Source organism: Alexandromys fortis, unplaced genomic scaffold, assembly GCF_014885135.2.
Source record: "Alexandromys fortis isolate MF-2015 unplaced genomic scaffold, M_Fortis_MF-2015_v1.1 scaffold_5, whole genome shotgun sequence".
NCBI lineage: Eukaryota > Metazoa > Chordata > Mammalia > Rodentia > Cricetidae > Alexandromys > Alexandromys fortis.
This window is the reverse complement of record NW_026067924.1, coordinates 6,468,660-6,484,301: the sequence shown is the minus strand read 5'-3', so window position 1 is coordinate 6,484,301 and position 15,642 is coordinate 6,468,660. Positions and strand designations below refer to the sequence as shown.

The following is a 15,642-nucleotide window of genomic DNA, read 5'->3' as shown; positions in this document are numbered from 1 at the left end:
TGGCTGTCCTGAAACTTGCTTTGTAGACCAGGCTAGCCACAAACTCAGAGATCTGCCTGCCCCTGGCCTCAGTGCTGGTATTAAAGGTGTGCACCGCCACACAGGTCCTTTTCCTGCCTTAATGTTCTAGCTTAAAGAGGGGCTACAGGGAAAGGGAGTATGTTGTTAGCGAGGAACACAGTGTGGTTTGCTCCCACCAATGGTGGCAGCTGCAGAGGGTCTCCTGAATTCCCGTTTTTCCACACATTTGTCTTTCCCTGGGTCTGGACTGATCAAACACCCACATAGGTAACTTAATGGATACATTAGCTAAGCACAGAGTGTGGAAATGAATATCAATGCAGGTGGCTTCAGTTGCCAGCAATGAGTGCTTTAGAGTCATTTTGAATGAAATCACAGTGGTAAGTTTACTTCTTTGTCTGTGGTCTTGTTATCAGCACAGAGGACGCCAGGCGGCTGAGACGTGGGACGGCACACTTCTCAGAAGCAGGACTGTGAGCACTGTTCATGGCTGGGACCTTGTGCCGTCTGGGATTAGCTGGGTAGGGTTTTTATTTACTCATTTATTTTTTGATTTTGCTCATCTGACTAATCATATCATAATCCTAGTGAGTGGAGCCAAGGAGTAGACTGGGGGTTCCCACCTTGACACCTGAAATAACTGCTGGTGTCCTAAACCATATGTCTTAAGAGAAAAACCAGTGCTTTTCTTGACCCTGAATATTTGTGATATATATTATTAAGTTGGAAAAAAAAGTACATACTAATAAATTTGTAAAATCTATTAGTAAAATGTTTGGTGCTGTTTAACTCACTGACAAGCTGGCTCTGGAGGCTGGGTTGCCCCTGTCCAATTTCAGACCAAAGCATGTTTATGTCAGTATATCCTCAAAAGACCCCTTGTCTACCGAGCCCTCTGAGAAACATAAAGGAGGACAGAAAACAGTCCTCGGGAATAGGAGAGCAGCTTGTGAGAATAAAAACCGCATGTCCCTGAACACAGCTGGGAGGTAAATCACTTCCCAAAGCAATTCTGCTGCTGCTCACCCCATGACACAAACATAAAAATGCCTATGGCCGATGGTTTTGTACGACAGGGTCCTGGCCGTCCTGGAACTCACTATTGTAGACCAGGTTGGCCTTCACCTCACAGAGGTATTACAGGTATGTGCTACCACATCCAGCTTAACAGGTGCCCTTCTTAACGGGCGCTCAGCTTCTGCTGTGAAAACATTGTCATCTCTTAGTCTTTTGTGGATGTCTCTGGTAAAAGCTCTGTGATCTCAGAATGGCCCTGGTTTGGGTGAGGGTTGGGGCACTGGGCCATAGTCCTGTCTCTACTTGTAGGGTAACATTCTCCTTGTTCTCCCTCTGGTCCCAACCTCTGTGGTGTGAGGTCTCTGAGCCAGTGTGTACCTGTGCTGTGACGGCAATGAGCTGGTGAGGCCCCTCTACAGTGTAAGGGCTCTATCCTCTACAGTGTAAGGGCTCTATCCTCTACAGTGTAAGGGCTCTATCCTCTACAGTGTAAGGGCTCTATCCTCTACAGTGTAAGGTAACAGTGTATCCACTGCGAGGTTTCTGAGCTACCGGGGTACCTGTGTGACTTTAAGGTTCTGAAGCTAGGTGTTTTTGTGTAGTGTGAAGTTCCCCAGCCAGTGAGGAATTGTAACGTGCTCATTTTATTAAACTTCATGTTATGATCACCATTTTTCTGAGCTAATATCTCTTTCAAAAAGATTTATTTTTAATTATGTATATTTATGATGTGTGTGTGTGCGTGTGCATATGAGTGCAGATGCCCATAGGAGCCAAAGGTGTCAGATCTCCTCAGTGTGGGTTTTGGGTCCTCCACAAGAGCAGATAGCATTCTTAACTGCTGAGCCATCTCTCCAGCCCCTGAACGAAAATCTTTAATAGCTGTATGATGATGTGTCATTATAAAGATATGTCATATGTGTTTAGTTGTTTCACATTATGAACATATAGACTGCTTCTGGTTAACACAAGGATGAATACTTAACTCTTTTGTGTGTGTCTGATCTTTTTTATTAATGAAAGTTTCTAGAAGAAGAGTTACTGGGAGTAGGTGACATTCTTAGGGATCCCAAAAGAGCTTCCAAATGTCTTTCAAAAGAGGTGTGCTTGGTTTTCATACTGATGCTCCCTCTGGTGGTCTGAGGACTTCAGTGACACAAGACTGAATTCACTGTGACCTAAGTATCAGGTTTTTAAAGTCCAGTTAAAATTTCAGTGCTGGGATAGAACCTAGGGCCACGTGCATAACAAATATTCTACCCTTGAGCCACACCCCCAACTCTTAGATAAATTCATTCAGATGTATAATCTTATGGCTTGGGCTGTGGTTTATGCAATTGGATCTTTACAACATGAATAGTGTTAAGTAAGCACAATGATGAATGAGATCTGCCTGTCTAGAATCTTGTCTGCACATAGCCCTCCCCAGCTGCTCACTACCTCTGCCTGTAAAAGTTTCAGACACTGCAAACAGACTGTGAGTCTCTGACTTCTATACCTTTCTGCCTAGTATTCTCTTTCAAGAGAAGACTACATTGATGTCCAGCAAAAGGCAGCAAAGCCTGCCCATCATTTGGGCTTCCCCGGTTGAGGCTTCCCTGGTCTCTTCTGTAGATGGGCTTTCTTCCTGAGAGAGCGTGACAGAGATGGTACCACTTATATGTTCACATGCCCTGCACTGACTTCAGATGAGTCCATGTCAAGACTGATGGAAGGAGAAGGCAATGGAACTACTGAACTGTGTTGCTTTCATACTCACAGCTCACGACAGAACAGGCAAGTGGGTAGTGTCCAGTCAGTACCGCCACCTGCCACATGTCCTTCATGATGGTGGCCCATTAACATCATATTGCCTAGTGGCACTGTAGCCATATTAGTTTGTACAAACACTCTATGATGCTCTCACAGTAATAACATGGGCTAATGACACATTACTCAGAACACATCTATCTCATCAGTATGATGCACAGCTGTTACTTGGTAACTGAAAATGATGTCTTGCAGCCTGTGACCATAAGATTCTATGCTGTTACTGTGAAGCCTAGATCTGCTGAGACTAAGTGTAGAAATACAGCCCCAGTGAAGGCAAGCTGATGAAACAGCAATAGGATGATTACTTCCTGAAACAAGAACGTCCACTGACTGTTGAACAGAACCAAACAGTTCAAAAATGGCTGAGCAGAGGCTTTTATGCCATAATCTAGGGCTATAGGGATAAAGCCAGAGCAATTACAGAAGAGGAAAGTGAAGCACTGAGTTCACACAGGGAGGGAATTCCCAACAGCTATCTGAATGAGTGCTACACAGCCGAGCCCACAAATGTACATGTAACTGCCCTTTTGCATTTTTCGGGCCTGTTCAAGCCATCAGCACACGCAGGAGGCTGGTGGGATTAAGGCTGCAGCACTGAAGACACAGCATGCCGCCATTGGGCTGCAGGTTAAGGGAAGTAAGGAAGTGCAATTAACAGCCTCAATTTACAGCCCCCTCAGAACCACAACTGACTTCCACAGCCAGGCCAGACAATTACTGTGCATAAAATGGCCATTAAAATGGATCGCACTTTTTTTTTCCTATAAGGTTTGGGAGTTGGCAAAATCAGAAAAATACAGATTATTCAACTCCAAGTAGGTGGGTGAATTGAAACATAGACAAAGAAACTGCTGAAGATGAAGCAGAGGATCCAAGAAAACAGAATAGATCTTAGTCTTTGAGGTCTTTCCTGTTAACTCGTCAAAAGTGATGTGCAATCACCCTCCATTGCATCTGAGACTCAAGGGCAGAAGAGCTGGGCTCAACAGCTGGCGGTTGGGAAGTGTAGAGAGACCTGCCTTTGGAATGGATCTGCCCTGCCAGGAATCCTAAACCTGCTCCTGCTACTTCTTCCTTGTTTCATGGAGTAATAGGGACTCAAAGTAGATGACAGGTATGGGGAGCACTTAGCAACCATTCTAATGGTTCCCAGAGCCCAAACACGGGGAAGTACATGGCAAGTTCGTGTTAAGTGCTATTGTGTGCACGACCCATCTCAGTCACGATGCGCGTCATAGGGTCCTAAGCCCTAACTTTAGGACTCTTGAAGGCCTCTCTCTCCCTGTTAGAGCCTATCATAGCTCTGTACTGATTAAACTGAGGCCATGTGGCTTTGAATGTGAGGCTTTTTTAGGGGGAGGGAGTTGAACTTGAGGAGTGACTGCTGGGTTGGTTCTTGTCTTCTCTAGGGCTGTGGTTTCCTGCCCAGCAAGAGCCCTTGTACTTGCAGCTGGTGTGGGCTTGGTGAGAAGGCAGCGCATAGACACTGAAGTTAGAGGGGAAGCTCAGGGTAGAGTGCTGCTGCTCACTTCCTGGAGGTTAGGAAAGCCAGCCAGGCAGGACATTTCCTGGGCAAGTGGCAAATGTGCCTCCAAAGCACTGTGACGACAGCATTACTGTCCGTGGTGAGGAGAGTCACAACGCATCTAAAGAGCACTCGCTGGGTGTCAGGCGCTGCTCTACGCATTTCACTTAAGAGAACATAACTTGTTTTGCTTTACTTTTCATATTTTGGAAGGCATATCCTTGCTCTGATGAGCATGTCCTTTCATTTCACACACTGAAGCCAGTACTGCAGTGATCTACCCTGCTCACACGATAAAAGTTAGCATTGTACCAACTGTCGCAGTAACCAAAACCACACCAGGATGTAACCTTAATAAGAAATGTGGGGTGTTGCGGAGGCGGCTCTATGTGTAAAGGCCAAGCCTGGCAACCTGAGTTTACTCCTTTAGACTTGCAGGGTTGGAGGGAAGAAAGAGATCTTGCATGCTGCCCTCTGATCTTTGAATGCATGCTTGTAGCACGAGTCTGTGTGACACACACACAAATAAAATCATATTTTAAGAAACAAAGAAATACGAGTGATCTTTAGAAAGAAATCAGAAAACTTAAATCTAGGCTGGATGTGGTGATGCATACCTGTAATTCCTGCACCCAGAAGGCCAAGGAAGCAGAAAAACCAACCAGTCTGCCAGTCTGGGATACACAGCATTTCAGGGTGGCCACACCATATACAGCAAGATTGTCATAGAAAGCCAAAATAACAAAATTATCCCCCCCCCCCCCCAATGCCCAAACTTAGAAATTTAGAATGTTTCCTCTCTGGCAAGGTTTCTCATTACAGCCTCAGACTATCCTATAACTTGTGATGTTGTAGGCTGACCTCAAACTTTTGGGAATCCTGCTTCAGCCTCCCGAATGCTTGGATTACAAGTGTGAGCAATTTTGCTCAGTGTCTAAAACAGATTTTACTGAAATGTGAGACAAGTCATGCTCACTGAAGGCATAATTTATTTGACCAATAAGAAAGAGACCAGGCTGTGTGTATAGTACATGTTCACAATCCCAGTATTAAGTCAAGGTAGGACATCTGTGAATGTGAAGCCAGTCTGGGCTCTACAGCAAGACCTGATTCAGAGACAAAACAAAGTACCAAACAAACGAAACACCAGAGACAATGATGTCAAAACAGAGATCAATTTGAAAGTTAAAATCTGAAGTCACTTTTGGATGCAACCAAAATAGCATGGTGCTCACAAGAGCTAAGGCTGACAAAGTAGAGCCTGCCACACTGGACCCTGTTATGAATTAGCTCATACACAATCCTCCTCTTGGCGATTTGAGGCTAGACTTGAAGGTGTTACAGAAAATATTTCTCTGAAGTGTCCTATAGATACTTAAATATATGGCATATATTGCTCTAAATATATTTCTGTTTATTTTAATCTAAAAATGTTTTTCCCAAGGTGATCACGAATTTCTAGGAAGACACACAGAATTTGTCCTGTGCTTCCACACACTCAGTTTCAGAAGCACATTTTAAAGATTTCTCGCTTTCTCAACGTGGCTACACTCAACAGGGGAGTTGAAAGGCAATAAACACAACAAAACACCTTTCAGCTATCAATTAATGAATCTCCTATGAAATTCCAGCCTGAGGCCTCTTCTCCGAGGGCAAGTGATCACCTATCTATTCTCACTGTCCTGCACTGTAGAGGGCAAGGAGAGTGTCAGGGCCTCTGGGTATGCCAACTGTGCAAGGCACTCAGCCATTCTCTGTGCCACATTGCAGCCTAGCTACAGCTGTCCATTCTGTCTCTAAGCCCTGAGTTAGACACTGGGACATTCTTTTTTTTTTTTTTTTAATATTTATTTATTTATTACGTATACAATATTCTGTCTGTGTGTATGCTTGCAGGCCAGAAGAGGGCACCAGACCTCACTACAGATGGTTGTGAGCCACCATGTGGTTGCTGGGAATTGAACTCAGGACCTTTGGAAGAGCAGGCAATGCTCTTAACCTCTGAGCCATCTCTCCAACCCTGGGACATTCTTAATGAGGACAGAGGTGGTGAAACAAAACTCATCCCTCTGTTGCTCCTGGCAAGAGTAATGAACAGGGTTGGGGATGGAGCTCACTGGTAAAACTCACTGCTTGTCAATCCTCAGGTACAATTATCAGCAACAGAAAAAAAAAAAGAACAAAAATACTCGCTTCCTCACATCCCACATCACAGGTTGTAATTAATGCTCTTAGGGGCAGAGAAAGCAGACGAAGAGTGTGTGCTCTCGTTAGCATACCCATGCATCCTGTTTACACTGGCTGTCCCTGCAGGATTAGTGAGACACAGTCATCTTTCTCCCAGGTGTTCCGGTTTGGACAAGGAATGACATGGTTCTTACTTGCTGTCACCAGCTTTCTGGGCCATCTCACTGTTTGCCTGCATGTTTGATGTTTAGTTACATGAAGGCCATTCTTTGTATTCTAGTAGGGGAAATGAAATTATTTTAAGGGACCTCCAAAGAACTGTGGCCTCTAAGGAGCCTGAAGCCATGGGCTGCCAGAGGCTTACCATTTCTTGCCACAGGGATGAATCTGTTTCGAATGGATGTAAGTATGTGTGTGCAGAGGCTCCTAGCAAGGCCCATATCCCTAACCTGGGGGTTAGCTTTTCCAGGCAGTCATTGTCTGGATAATACTTGAGTTGCTTATCATGGGATGAGGGGACGATCATGTCATCCATTTCTCTTTCTTCTGATTTACATCCTAGGTTCATAAATGACAGTCTAAAGAGATTCTGGATCAAACATTTACTCTTCCTTTTATTATTGAATGAATATGCTTTAAAACAAACAAACAAAAACCCAGAGTAGAGTATTTCCCAACCAGTCCTTCCAGAAGACAAGGCCACACACAGCAAATGAGGTGAAGAGGCCTGTGTACTGCTCTCCTGCGCTGGGTCTTGTGGATGCTTCGAGCTGCTGGTCTAGCCCAGTGCTCGATGTGGGGAGGGGGTTGAAAAACAGGAGACAGGTATTTGTTCTTCTACCATGTATTCCCATCTCTGCTGGGCTGCAGTAGAACTGGTAAGGCAAGGACAGTGGAAACAAACATGCCCAGCTGGAGTTTCTGGGAGCTTCGTGGAGCATTACATAATAGGTCCTGTGGAATGAAAGCGTCCAAATAGCGGACTAACTCAGGTACCCTGCCCTTCTTGGAACTGAGCAAAACCTGAGACCCAAACAACACGTCAGAATAAAACTTGGTACTTTGCCATCCATGGTGACAACAGAGTCTGGGCAAGCTGTCAGCGGCAATGTTCCACTGGAGGTCATGCTCCTGCACCGTGGGTGAGATCCAAGCTTGGTACACGTCAGTTCCTGAACTCACTCCTTCAGGTCACCAGCACCTCAGCAGTAGGCCACGCCCTGATATATTAGTAGCATTGCTGTGCTAATGCCCACCATCCCTCCTAGGTTACAGGCTAGAATGAGCAAACGCCTAACTATACGTCTGTTCCCTGCTCTGGGGAGCATCTCTGACAAAAACTGGGGACCCCACGCTGCCTTCAGGACCACTGTTATTAGGGAAAATGAGAAGTTAGGCTTATAGCAATTGCTCAGGACAAAGGCCAGCTGTGCTTAGCCCATACAACTGCAGATGCTCTGGCCTGCCTCTGCTTCAGCTGCTTTTGGTCTGTTATCTTTGCCAGTTGATAACTGCCCAGCAACTTACCTGGCTAGACACTGGACAGTTCTGATGTCTGCACGGCTGTGTGTGATTTTCTAAGTTTTGGATTTTGTGGGCTTCCAGAATTAAGAGGTCATTACATGGTTTCCTTAGTTCTGAACACAGCAGAACCCAAGTCAAGGCTAAAGCCTCACAGAAGATCTGTGCAGGAAGACTCTGGGTAGGAGCCGGAGTCATACTTATTTTCAAATTCATGTCTATGAAATGCACTCATTTACCGGCCCCTTCCAAAATTCAGCTGGGGAAGTTTGATGAGAAAGTTCCCTATGATTCACAAAGAGTGTCCTCTTTTTAGGTTGTGCTCTATCATTTTGTACACCCAGTGCTTTCTGGAAGTTTCTCTGGGTGCATTCTATCTCAAACTATTCCTAACAGGATGCTACAGCTGGCAGCAGATACCCTTCCTGTGTCCTCATGAGCTGACGTCAATGAGGCACATGCTAGAGAGGCTTAGAAACAACAGAAATAAATGAGCAGGAGTCTCAGTGGGCAGTTTCCTACAGCTACTCTCCAGCTGGACGTTTAGAACAGGGTCCCTTGTTCTCAGGGCCCACAGGGCGTTGTGAGTGACACCCAAGGACTTTAAGGTATGTGGTCAGCAGTACTCACTTTCCAGGCTTTTGCGATGGCAAGAATGACTTTACAATTCAGGGTCACTTCTGACTAACTGGGCTCCATTTATCTCCCCCACTAGCAGTCAGGCTGTAGAACACACTGTGACAGTCACTGGGAGAAAAATATCAGTATAATCCAGTCTGCCAGGCAGGGCCTTAGAGGGGCCCCTGGTCTTACATGGGATCTCATTGTAGCTCAATGGTGAGGAGATAGCAGCTGCTGTAGAAGCATTCAGCAAACTGGCCAGGGAAGTGCGGGGATCCAGGGCCATCAGCAGCAAGGCAGGCAAGGAGCAGAACAGGCAGAGACACACATCCCCACAGTGCTACTTCCTCAATACTCCCCCCAACCCCCAGGAGCCCTAAGCTACAGGGTCAAGGAGACATTTCAGTTCATATGTAGGATTCTTGCCTTTCCTGAAAGAAGACCCTTGGCTGGGGGCTAGAGCAAGGCTATATGTATGAGACTTGTGAAAATGTCAAACCATCTCTAGGTAAATACCTGATTCTTATGCCTCTCCCCCGCCATGGATGCCTGGCCCTCACATTTGGGAACCTTTCTTCTGTCTCCCTCCTCCTGGATGCCACACATTTAAAGTTCTCACTTATCAGTGCCCTCTTACTCTGTTTTCCAGCTTGGCCATCTTTCATTCCAAGTGGTCAAGTATAGGACTCAAAGACAATGCAGTGTCCTGTACCTCACCCATAGGGAAGGGTCTCAGTTACTATTGTGAAGGGGTCTAGTTTGTGAAGAAAGGCTGCTGTTCACAATGTTCAGACTTCCTTTTCAAGAGAAGCAAGAACCGTGTGGCCCTTAGTTTGCTGTGAGAAGTTATTCTAGCAGGGAGAGAAGGAGAAAGCGGAGCCTGAAATGCCAGCAGCCCTCTCCACCAGGTCTCACCAGGGCTTGTGCTGACTTGGGTCAGCCTACTGGTGGTGGCCCTTTGGACTCTTCAACTCTTCTCCCAAACCCAGTCCCAGGTCCTGGAGCTAACTTAGTATATGAGAAATTCACTGTGGACTTTGGAGTTCAACACCCTTACCAAGGTCCCTAAATCTGTTACTGAGAGTCCCTTCCAATTAGACATAATTGTGGTTTGAATAGGACTGGTCCCCATAGGCTCATCTATTTGAACGTTTGGTCGTTAGGGAGTGGCACTACTTGACAGGGATTAAAAGGTATGGCCTTGTTGGAGGAAGTGTGTCACTGGGAGTGGGCTTTGGGGTGTCAAAAGCTCAAGCCAGGCCCAGTGTCTCTCTCCTGCTGCCTGGAGATTTGGCTGTAGAACTCTCAGCTCCTCCAGCACCATGTGCTGCCATGCTTCCCACCATGCTGATCACGGACTAAACCTCTGAAACTGTAGCAAGTCCCAGTTAAATGCTTTCCTCATTAAGAGTTAATGAAGTCAGAGCATCCCCCTTCCACCTGCTTCAGTGAGCCACAAGTCCTGAGACATGCACAAGAGGGCCACACCTTTGGTGGATGAAATGAAAGCCAAATTGCAGAAGGAATGAGCCAGGCCTTGAGTCACAAACCCACAGTGGCTGCACTTCACCAATGCTCTGCAATGGCTGGGGACACAGGGCCTTCTGCTTTCATTTCACCAGAGCAGCTCAGGCTGATGACAGGGACCCTGGCGTGCCTTGCCTGGGAAAGTGGCCCTGGCTCACAACCCTCTGCCCTACTGAGGTAGGAATTAATTCATGACAGACAGTAAGGGAGAGGAGGAAAACTATAAGTTGCTCCTATATTACAGTGAGAATACACATTATGGTTAAAAAATGTTCAAGTTAAAACTTTATGGGCAGGAACACTGGACATGAGAAATGGAGCTTGTAGTTGGTAACAGGCTAGCCAAATGGACCTAGTAAGAGAGAGACAAGCTCTGAGAAGTAAGGCCAATGTTGGTGGGCTAGCTGGCTGAGATCCATGAGACTCTCTGTGGAACATATGCTAGATACTGTTGCTCTTTTACATATTACTGCCTCTAAAGCAACTAATTAAAAGAGGCTACATTTTAAGTAAATACAATTTCTAAAAGCCTCTACCCATTTCAGGAGAGAACTACACTGCCCAAAGGATCAAGAGTTAAACATGAGGGAGTTAGGAACAGTGGTAGTTACATCTGGACAGTTGTGCTAAGTTAGTTCTCTACCATGATGAAGCAGAAGCCACCCATACAAATGTGAGAACAAAGACAGCCTAGCCAGTAAGACATCTCCAAGGTCTCCAATCAGCAGATCAATGACTAGCAGTTAAGAACAACAGCTAAAAGGGGCTTCAGAGATGGATGAGGGTGGGCTTCAACCACGCCAAACTGGGCAGGCAGATGTGGACTGAGTGTGATCCTCTTGTGTAGGTAAGGGGAACAGGCTTACCTGTTCTAATAGGTTCTAATAGGCTACCTAATAGAACTACCTTGGCCTCAGCCGCACTGTAATCATAATCCTAACAAGTCTTTACTGAAGAGACCTCAGTGTTCAGCTGCTTGGACCCCCTCACTCATGCCAAGAGCTTTGCTTTCTTTCTATGTTGAACCTTCATAAATCTTAGGCCTTGGGCTGGAGAAGTGACTCAGTGGTTAAGATCACTGGCTGCTTTTTTTTTTTTTTAAAGATTTATTTATTATGTATTCAACATTCTGCCTCGATGTATGCCCGCACGCCAGAGGAGGGCGCCAGATCTCATTACAGATGGTTGTGAGCCACCATGAGGTTGCTGGGAATTGAACTCAAGACCTCTGGAAGAGCAGCCAGTGCTCTTAACCACTGAGCCATCTCTCCAGCCCACTGGCTGCTTTTTTTTTTTTTAAAAAATAATTTATTTAAATTTATTTTATGCACATTGGTTTAAAGATGTCAGAACCCCTGGAACTGGAACTGGAGTTACAGACAGTTGTGAGCTGCCATGTGGGTGCTGGCTGCCTTTAAAGAGGAACCTGATTTGATTGCCAGTACCTACATAGTAGCTCATATCCAACTTCATTTCTAGGGGATCCAATATCCTCTTCTGGCCTCCATGAGTGCCAGGCATGTACGTGGTACACAAGCATACACATAGGCAAAACACTCATACACATACAATAAAATAAAAACAATTAAAAAATCTTAGGCCTTCCCTTCACTTTCTCTAATTCCTCACACTTTAGAAAATTTTCCTTAATAGAGTTTACCTTCTTCCCTGCTTGCTTCTGAGTGTCTTGTGTGATGATGCTATCTCAGGGTGACTTTTGCTGGCATCCTAAGTCCCTGGGACAAATCTATCTTGGCCTAGAAAAGGACTGTGGAACTATGGTAGTACACCCCCTCCTTATCCTCTGTGCTACCTAGGAGGCTATTTCTAGCCACAGAAGCAGAGGGATCACAGAAAGCAATTTGGAATAACTGTTCTCTGGAGACAAGGGCTGTCCCTTCACATGTACTTACCTTCACCTGCTAAGGGGTAGATGCAAGAGAATTAATCCCTGCCCTAGACACGTTTTTGTAACTGCTGATTTAAAAAAGGGCCATAACTAGGACTTTTCTTCAATTCCATTTGCTTCAATAAAATTCTAAGATGCACACTGATTATGATTTCATACTTATATTTCATATGTATACTTCATACTATAAGTATACTTAGGATTTCATATTTATAGTAGCAATGGATACTGTTCAGCATTTTAAAGTTTCCATAGTATAATAAACTTTATTGGCTCATTTGATCCTTATAAGGTATGGACAGCAGATGTCACTATCACCATCCTGTCATCACCACCACGACCATTATCTTCATCACTGCGGTGGTTTGAATATGAATGGTCCCACAGACTCATATATTTGAATGCTTAGTCATCAGGGAGTGGAACTATTTGAAAGGATTACAAGGATTAGGATTTGTGGCCTTGTCAAAGGAAGGCTGTCACTGTGGGTGGACTTTCAGGGTTAAAAAAAATCCATGCCAGATCCAGTCTGTCTGTCTCTGTCTCTCTCTGCCTGTGAACCAGGATGTAGGTCTCAGTGATTGTTCCAGTGCCATGTGTGCCACCATGCTCCCTACCATGATGATAATGGACTAAGACTCTGAAACCGTAGACAGGCCCCCAGTTAAGCTCTTTCTTTCATAGAGTTGCCTTGGTCATGGTGTGGTGTCTCTTCACAGCAACAGAATAGTGACTAAGTCAGTCACCATCATTACCAATGCCACTGCCATTATCTCTGCTTCACAGGTAAAGAGATCAGTGTCTAAAAGGTAAATTTATCAAACTTTATGGAGTTAAAATTTATTACTTTTATTTGAAGCTTATTTCTAAATTGAAATCCTTTCACCTACATACAAAATATCAGTTAATTCTATGAACATGATATAAATTTAAAATTTTAAGTTTGTGTAAAAGAAAATTAAAAAAAAAAACAAAAACAAAGAGCCACAATCCCATCACCATAAGCCAATTTTCCCTCTGTATATGAATCCTGTGATGGTTTTACATAGCCAGGTAAATCAGTAGCTTCATGGGGTTACGCTATTTGGTGTTACTAACTACAATTTGTGTGTATATTTGTGTGTGTGTGTGTGTGTTGGGAATAGCACGTGGGGCCTTCAGCATGCTAGGCAGTGTTCTGACACTGTCTTATACAAGGCTGACTGATCGGAATACTCTTGATTATGGAGTGCTGGAATGTTGCAGATCCGGACTAAATTTCCTCGGGCCATTTTTAGTCCCATTAGTATCTGTTCACTGCCACACCTGTCTGATCTAACATCCTCGTGACTATCATGTGAAACCTTTTGGGAGGCATTAAGAGATAACTAGTGATTACTAACCCAAAAGCTAAGAATGCCATCAACATCTGAAACCTACAGCAGAGATTCCCTCACTCTCTTCAAACCTGCCTACCTGATGTTCTGACCAACATATTTGGAAACTGCCTTGACTTTTGTCCCCCCCCCCCCCTTAACTATTGAACATGGTATTTGGGGCAATGTGAGCTCACATTCCTGGGCAATAGTCACTCATGTGATTACAGGATAAACTACTTGTTCTCTTTGAGGTAAAAGCTTTGTTTTATCTTAACAGTGAACATTCTATCACCACACAGCAAACACTGTGTCTCTGCAGCTGGAGTCCCAGCCTCAGCTGAACATGAATGGTTCTAGGACTGGTTGGTTTGGTAACTCAGGTTTGTAATCCCAGCACATAAGAGGAAGAGGCAGAAGGGTTCCAGCTTTGAGAATGATATGGGCTATACATGGATTTCTAGGTCAGCCTGGGCTTCAGTGTGAGGCCATCCCAACAAAGTCAAATACAAAACAACAACAAACTACATTCACCATTCATTCCTGTGTCCTTTGCCTCTTGTTCCACTTTTCTTTTTCCCTCCAGACCCAGGTGTGGTGGTTTGAATGAGAAATCTCCCGCATAGGCTCATGTATTTGAGCACCTGATCCTCAGTTAGCAGCACCATTTGAGAAGGTTTTGGAACCTTAGGTCTGGTCTTGCTGGAGAAAGTCTGTCACTGACTTTGAGGCGTTAGAGCTTTGCCTTCAGTATGTGGAAGATAATGTGTGGTCAGCCAGCATTCAGTACTGCTGCCTCTCCAGCTATATGGACTCATCTCTGTTTCCTTAAGATGTTTTCAGTCCTGGTATTTGATCATAGCCACAGCAAAATAACTTACACATCAGGCTTCTTCTGGGCGAAAAGAATGGCTTCAAGGAGATTAGGGTAAAGGGCCAAATTTAACCTCAAATGCACCAAGAACCCCAGGGTGCTGACTTCCTGCTGGCACTGACAGCGCCTGTGGAGGAAACCTTCCCCTACTGACTTCTGGCTTACTCCCTGCAGGGCTGTGTGAGGTCCATGAATTCCTGCAGCAACTAACATAGAGACTATGTTAGTCGGCCTCTGGCGCTGTTTGTCACGGCTGGTACCATCCGCAGAGAGACTCCAGCTCCATCAGTTCTTGGCGCACACACCTGTGGTGCTTCTACAGTTTACTTGCCTTACTTCAATACAGCTCCATGCCCTGAACCAACTCTTTTCAAGCCTAGAAGTAAAGGACGATTTGGGTTTGAACTGGACCTAGGCCATAAGCAAACACCTTGTGATGGTTGGAACCTTAACATCCCCAAAGGCATCAATCTGGGGGACTGCTGGGAGGTTCTGGAATCTTTAGGGGGTGGGACCTAGAAGAAGACAACAGGATCCTAGGAGTGTGGCCATGAAGGGGATATTGGATCCTCTTTTTCCCTCTTCCTTTGCTTCCTGGCTGCTATGAGGTGTACAGCCCTTTTCCAGCTTATGTTGTCTGTAGTGAGATGTGGCCTCACCACTGCCCTAAAAGCAAGGGAGCTAACCAGCGAAGGGCTGGAGTGTCCAAAAGGACTAGCCCACACAAACCTTTCTTCCTTATAAGCTAAAACTAACACACACACCCCTCTCCTGCCAGTTTCGCAGACAGCTCCCATAGTGAAGGGGCCACAACCTGTTCCCACTGCTCGACATAGTCCTCACTCTCTCTGATGAATTCTAAGAACTCTAAGAGGAGACCTTGTCCAAGATCCCAGGTAGACCCTGGGAGAGTAAGACCCAGAAGGTGGACTGGGTCCAGCAACAGGTGAACCTGGCAAGAAAGAGCTCCTCCCCAAGCTGCTCCTCCAAGCATTTCTCACAGACGTAGGGACCCAACAGCTTCACGACACTCATGAACCAAGAAGCTCTGGATCTGAAAGACTACTCCAGACTTCACACGAACTCAGTGACAAAGGCTGTGCGCAGGGGTTTTGTTTTGTCCTGTCAGTCTCAAATACAATCTGCTATATACACAGTGGTCCTTAGGGCCAATTTCTGGTGTGTCTTGGTTCACACAGGGTAAGTTATCCACTGTTCTCAGAAGCAAGAGGAAGAAAACCCTGACCCTGGATCTAACTCTGACAATAACGCC

The 15,642-nt window shown here is 45.3% G+C and overlaps 1 protein-coding gene across 1 annotated transcript in view; it reads right to left on the bottom strand.

Annotated features, from left to right (window-relative positions):
- Lyrm4 (LYR motif containing 4) overlaps positions 1–15,642 on the bottom strand; it is an 89,679-nt gene that overhangs the window by 7,949 nt on the left and 66,088 nt on the right. The gene's annotated exons all lie outside the window — the stretch shown is intronic.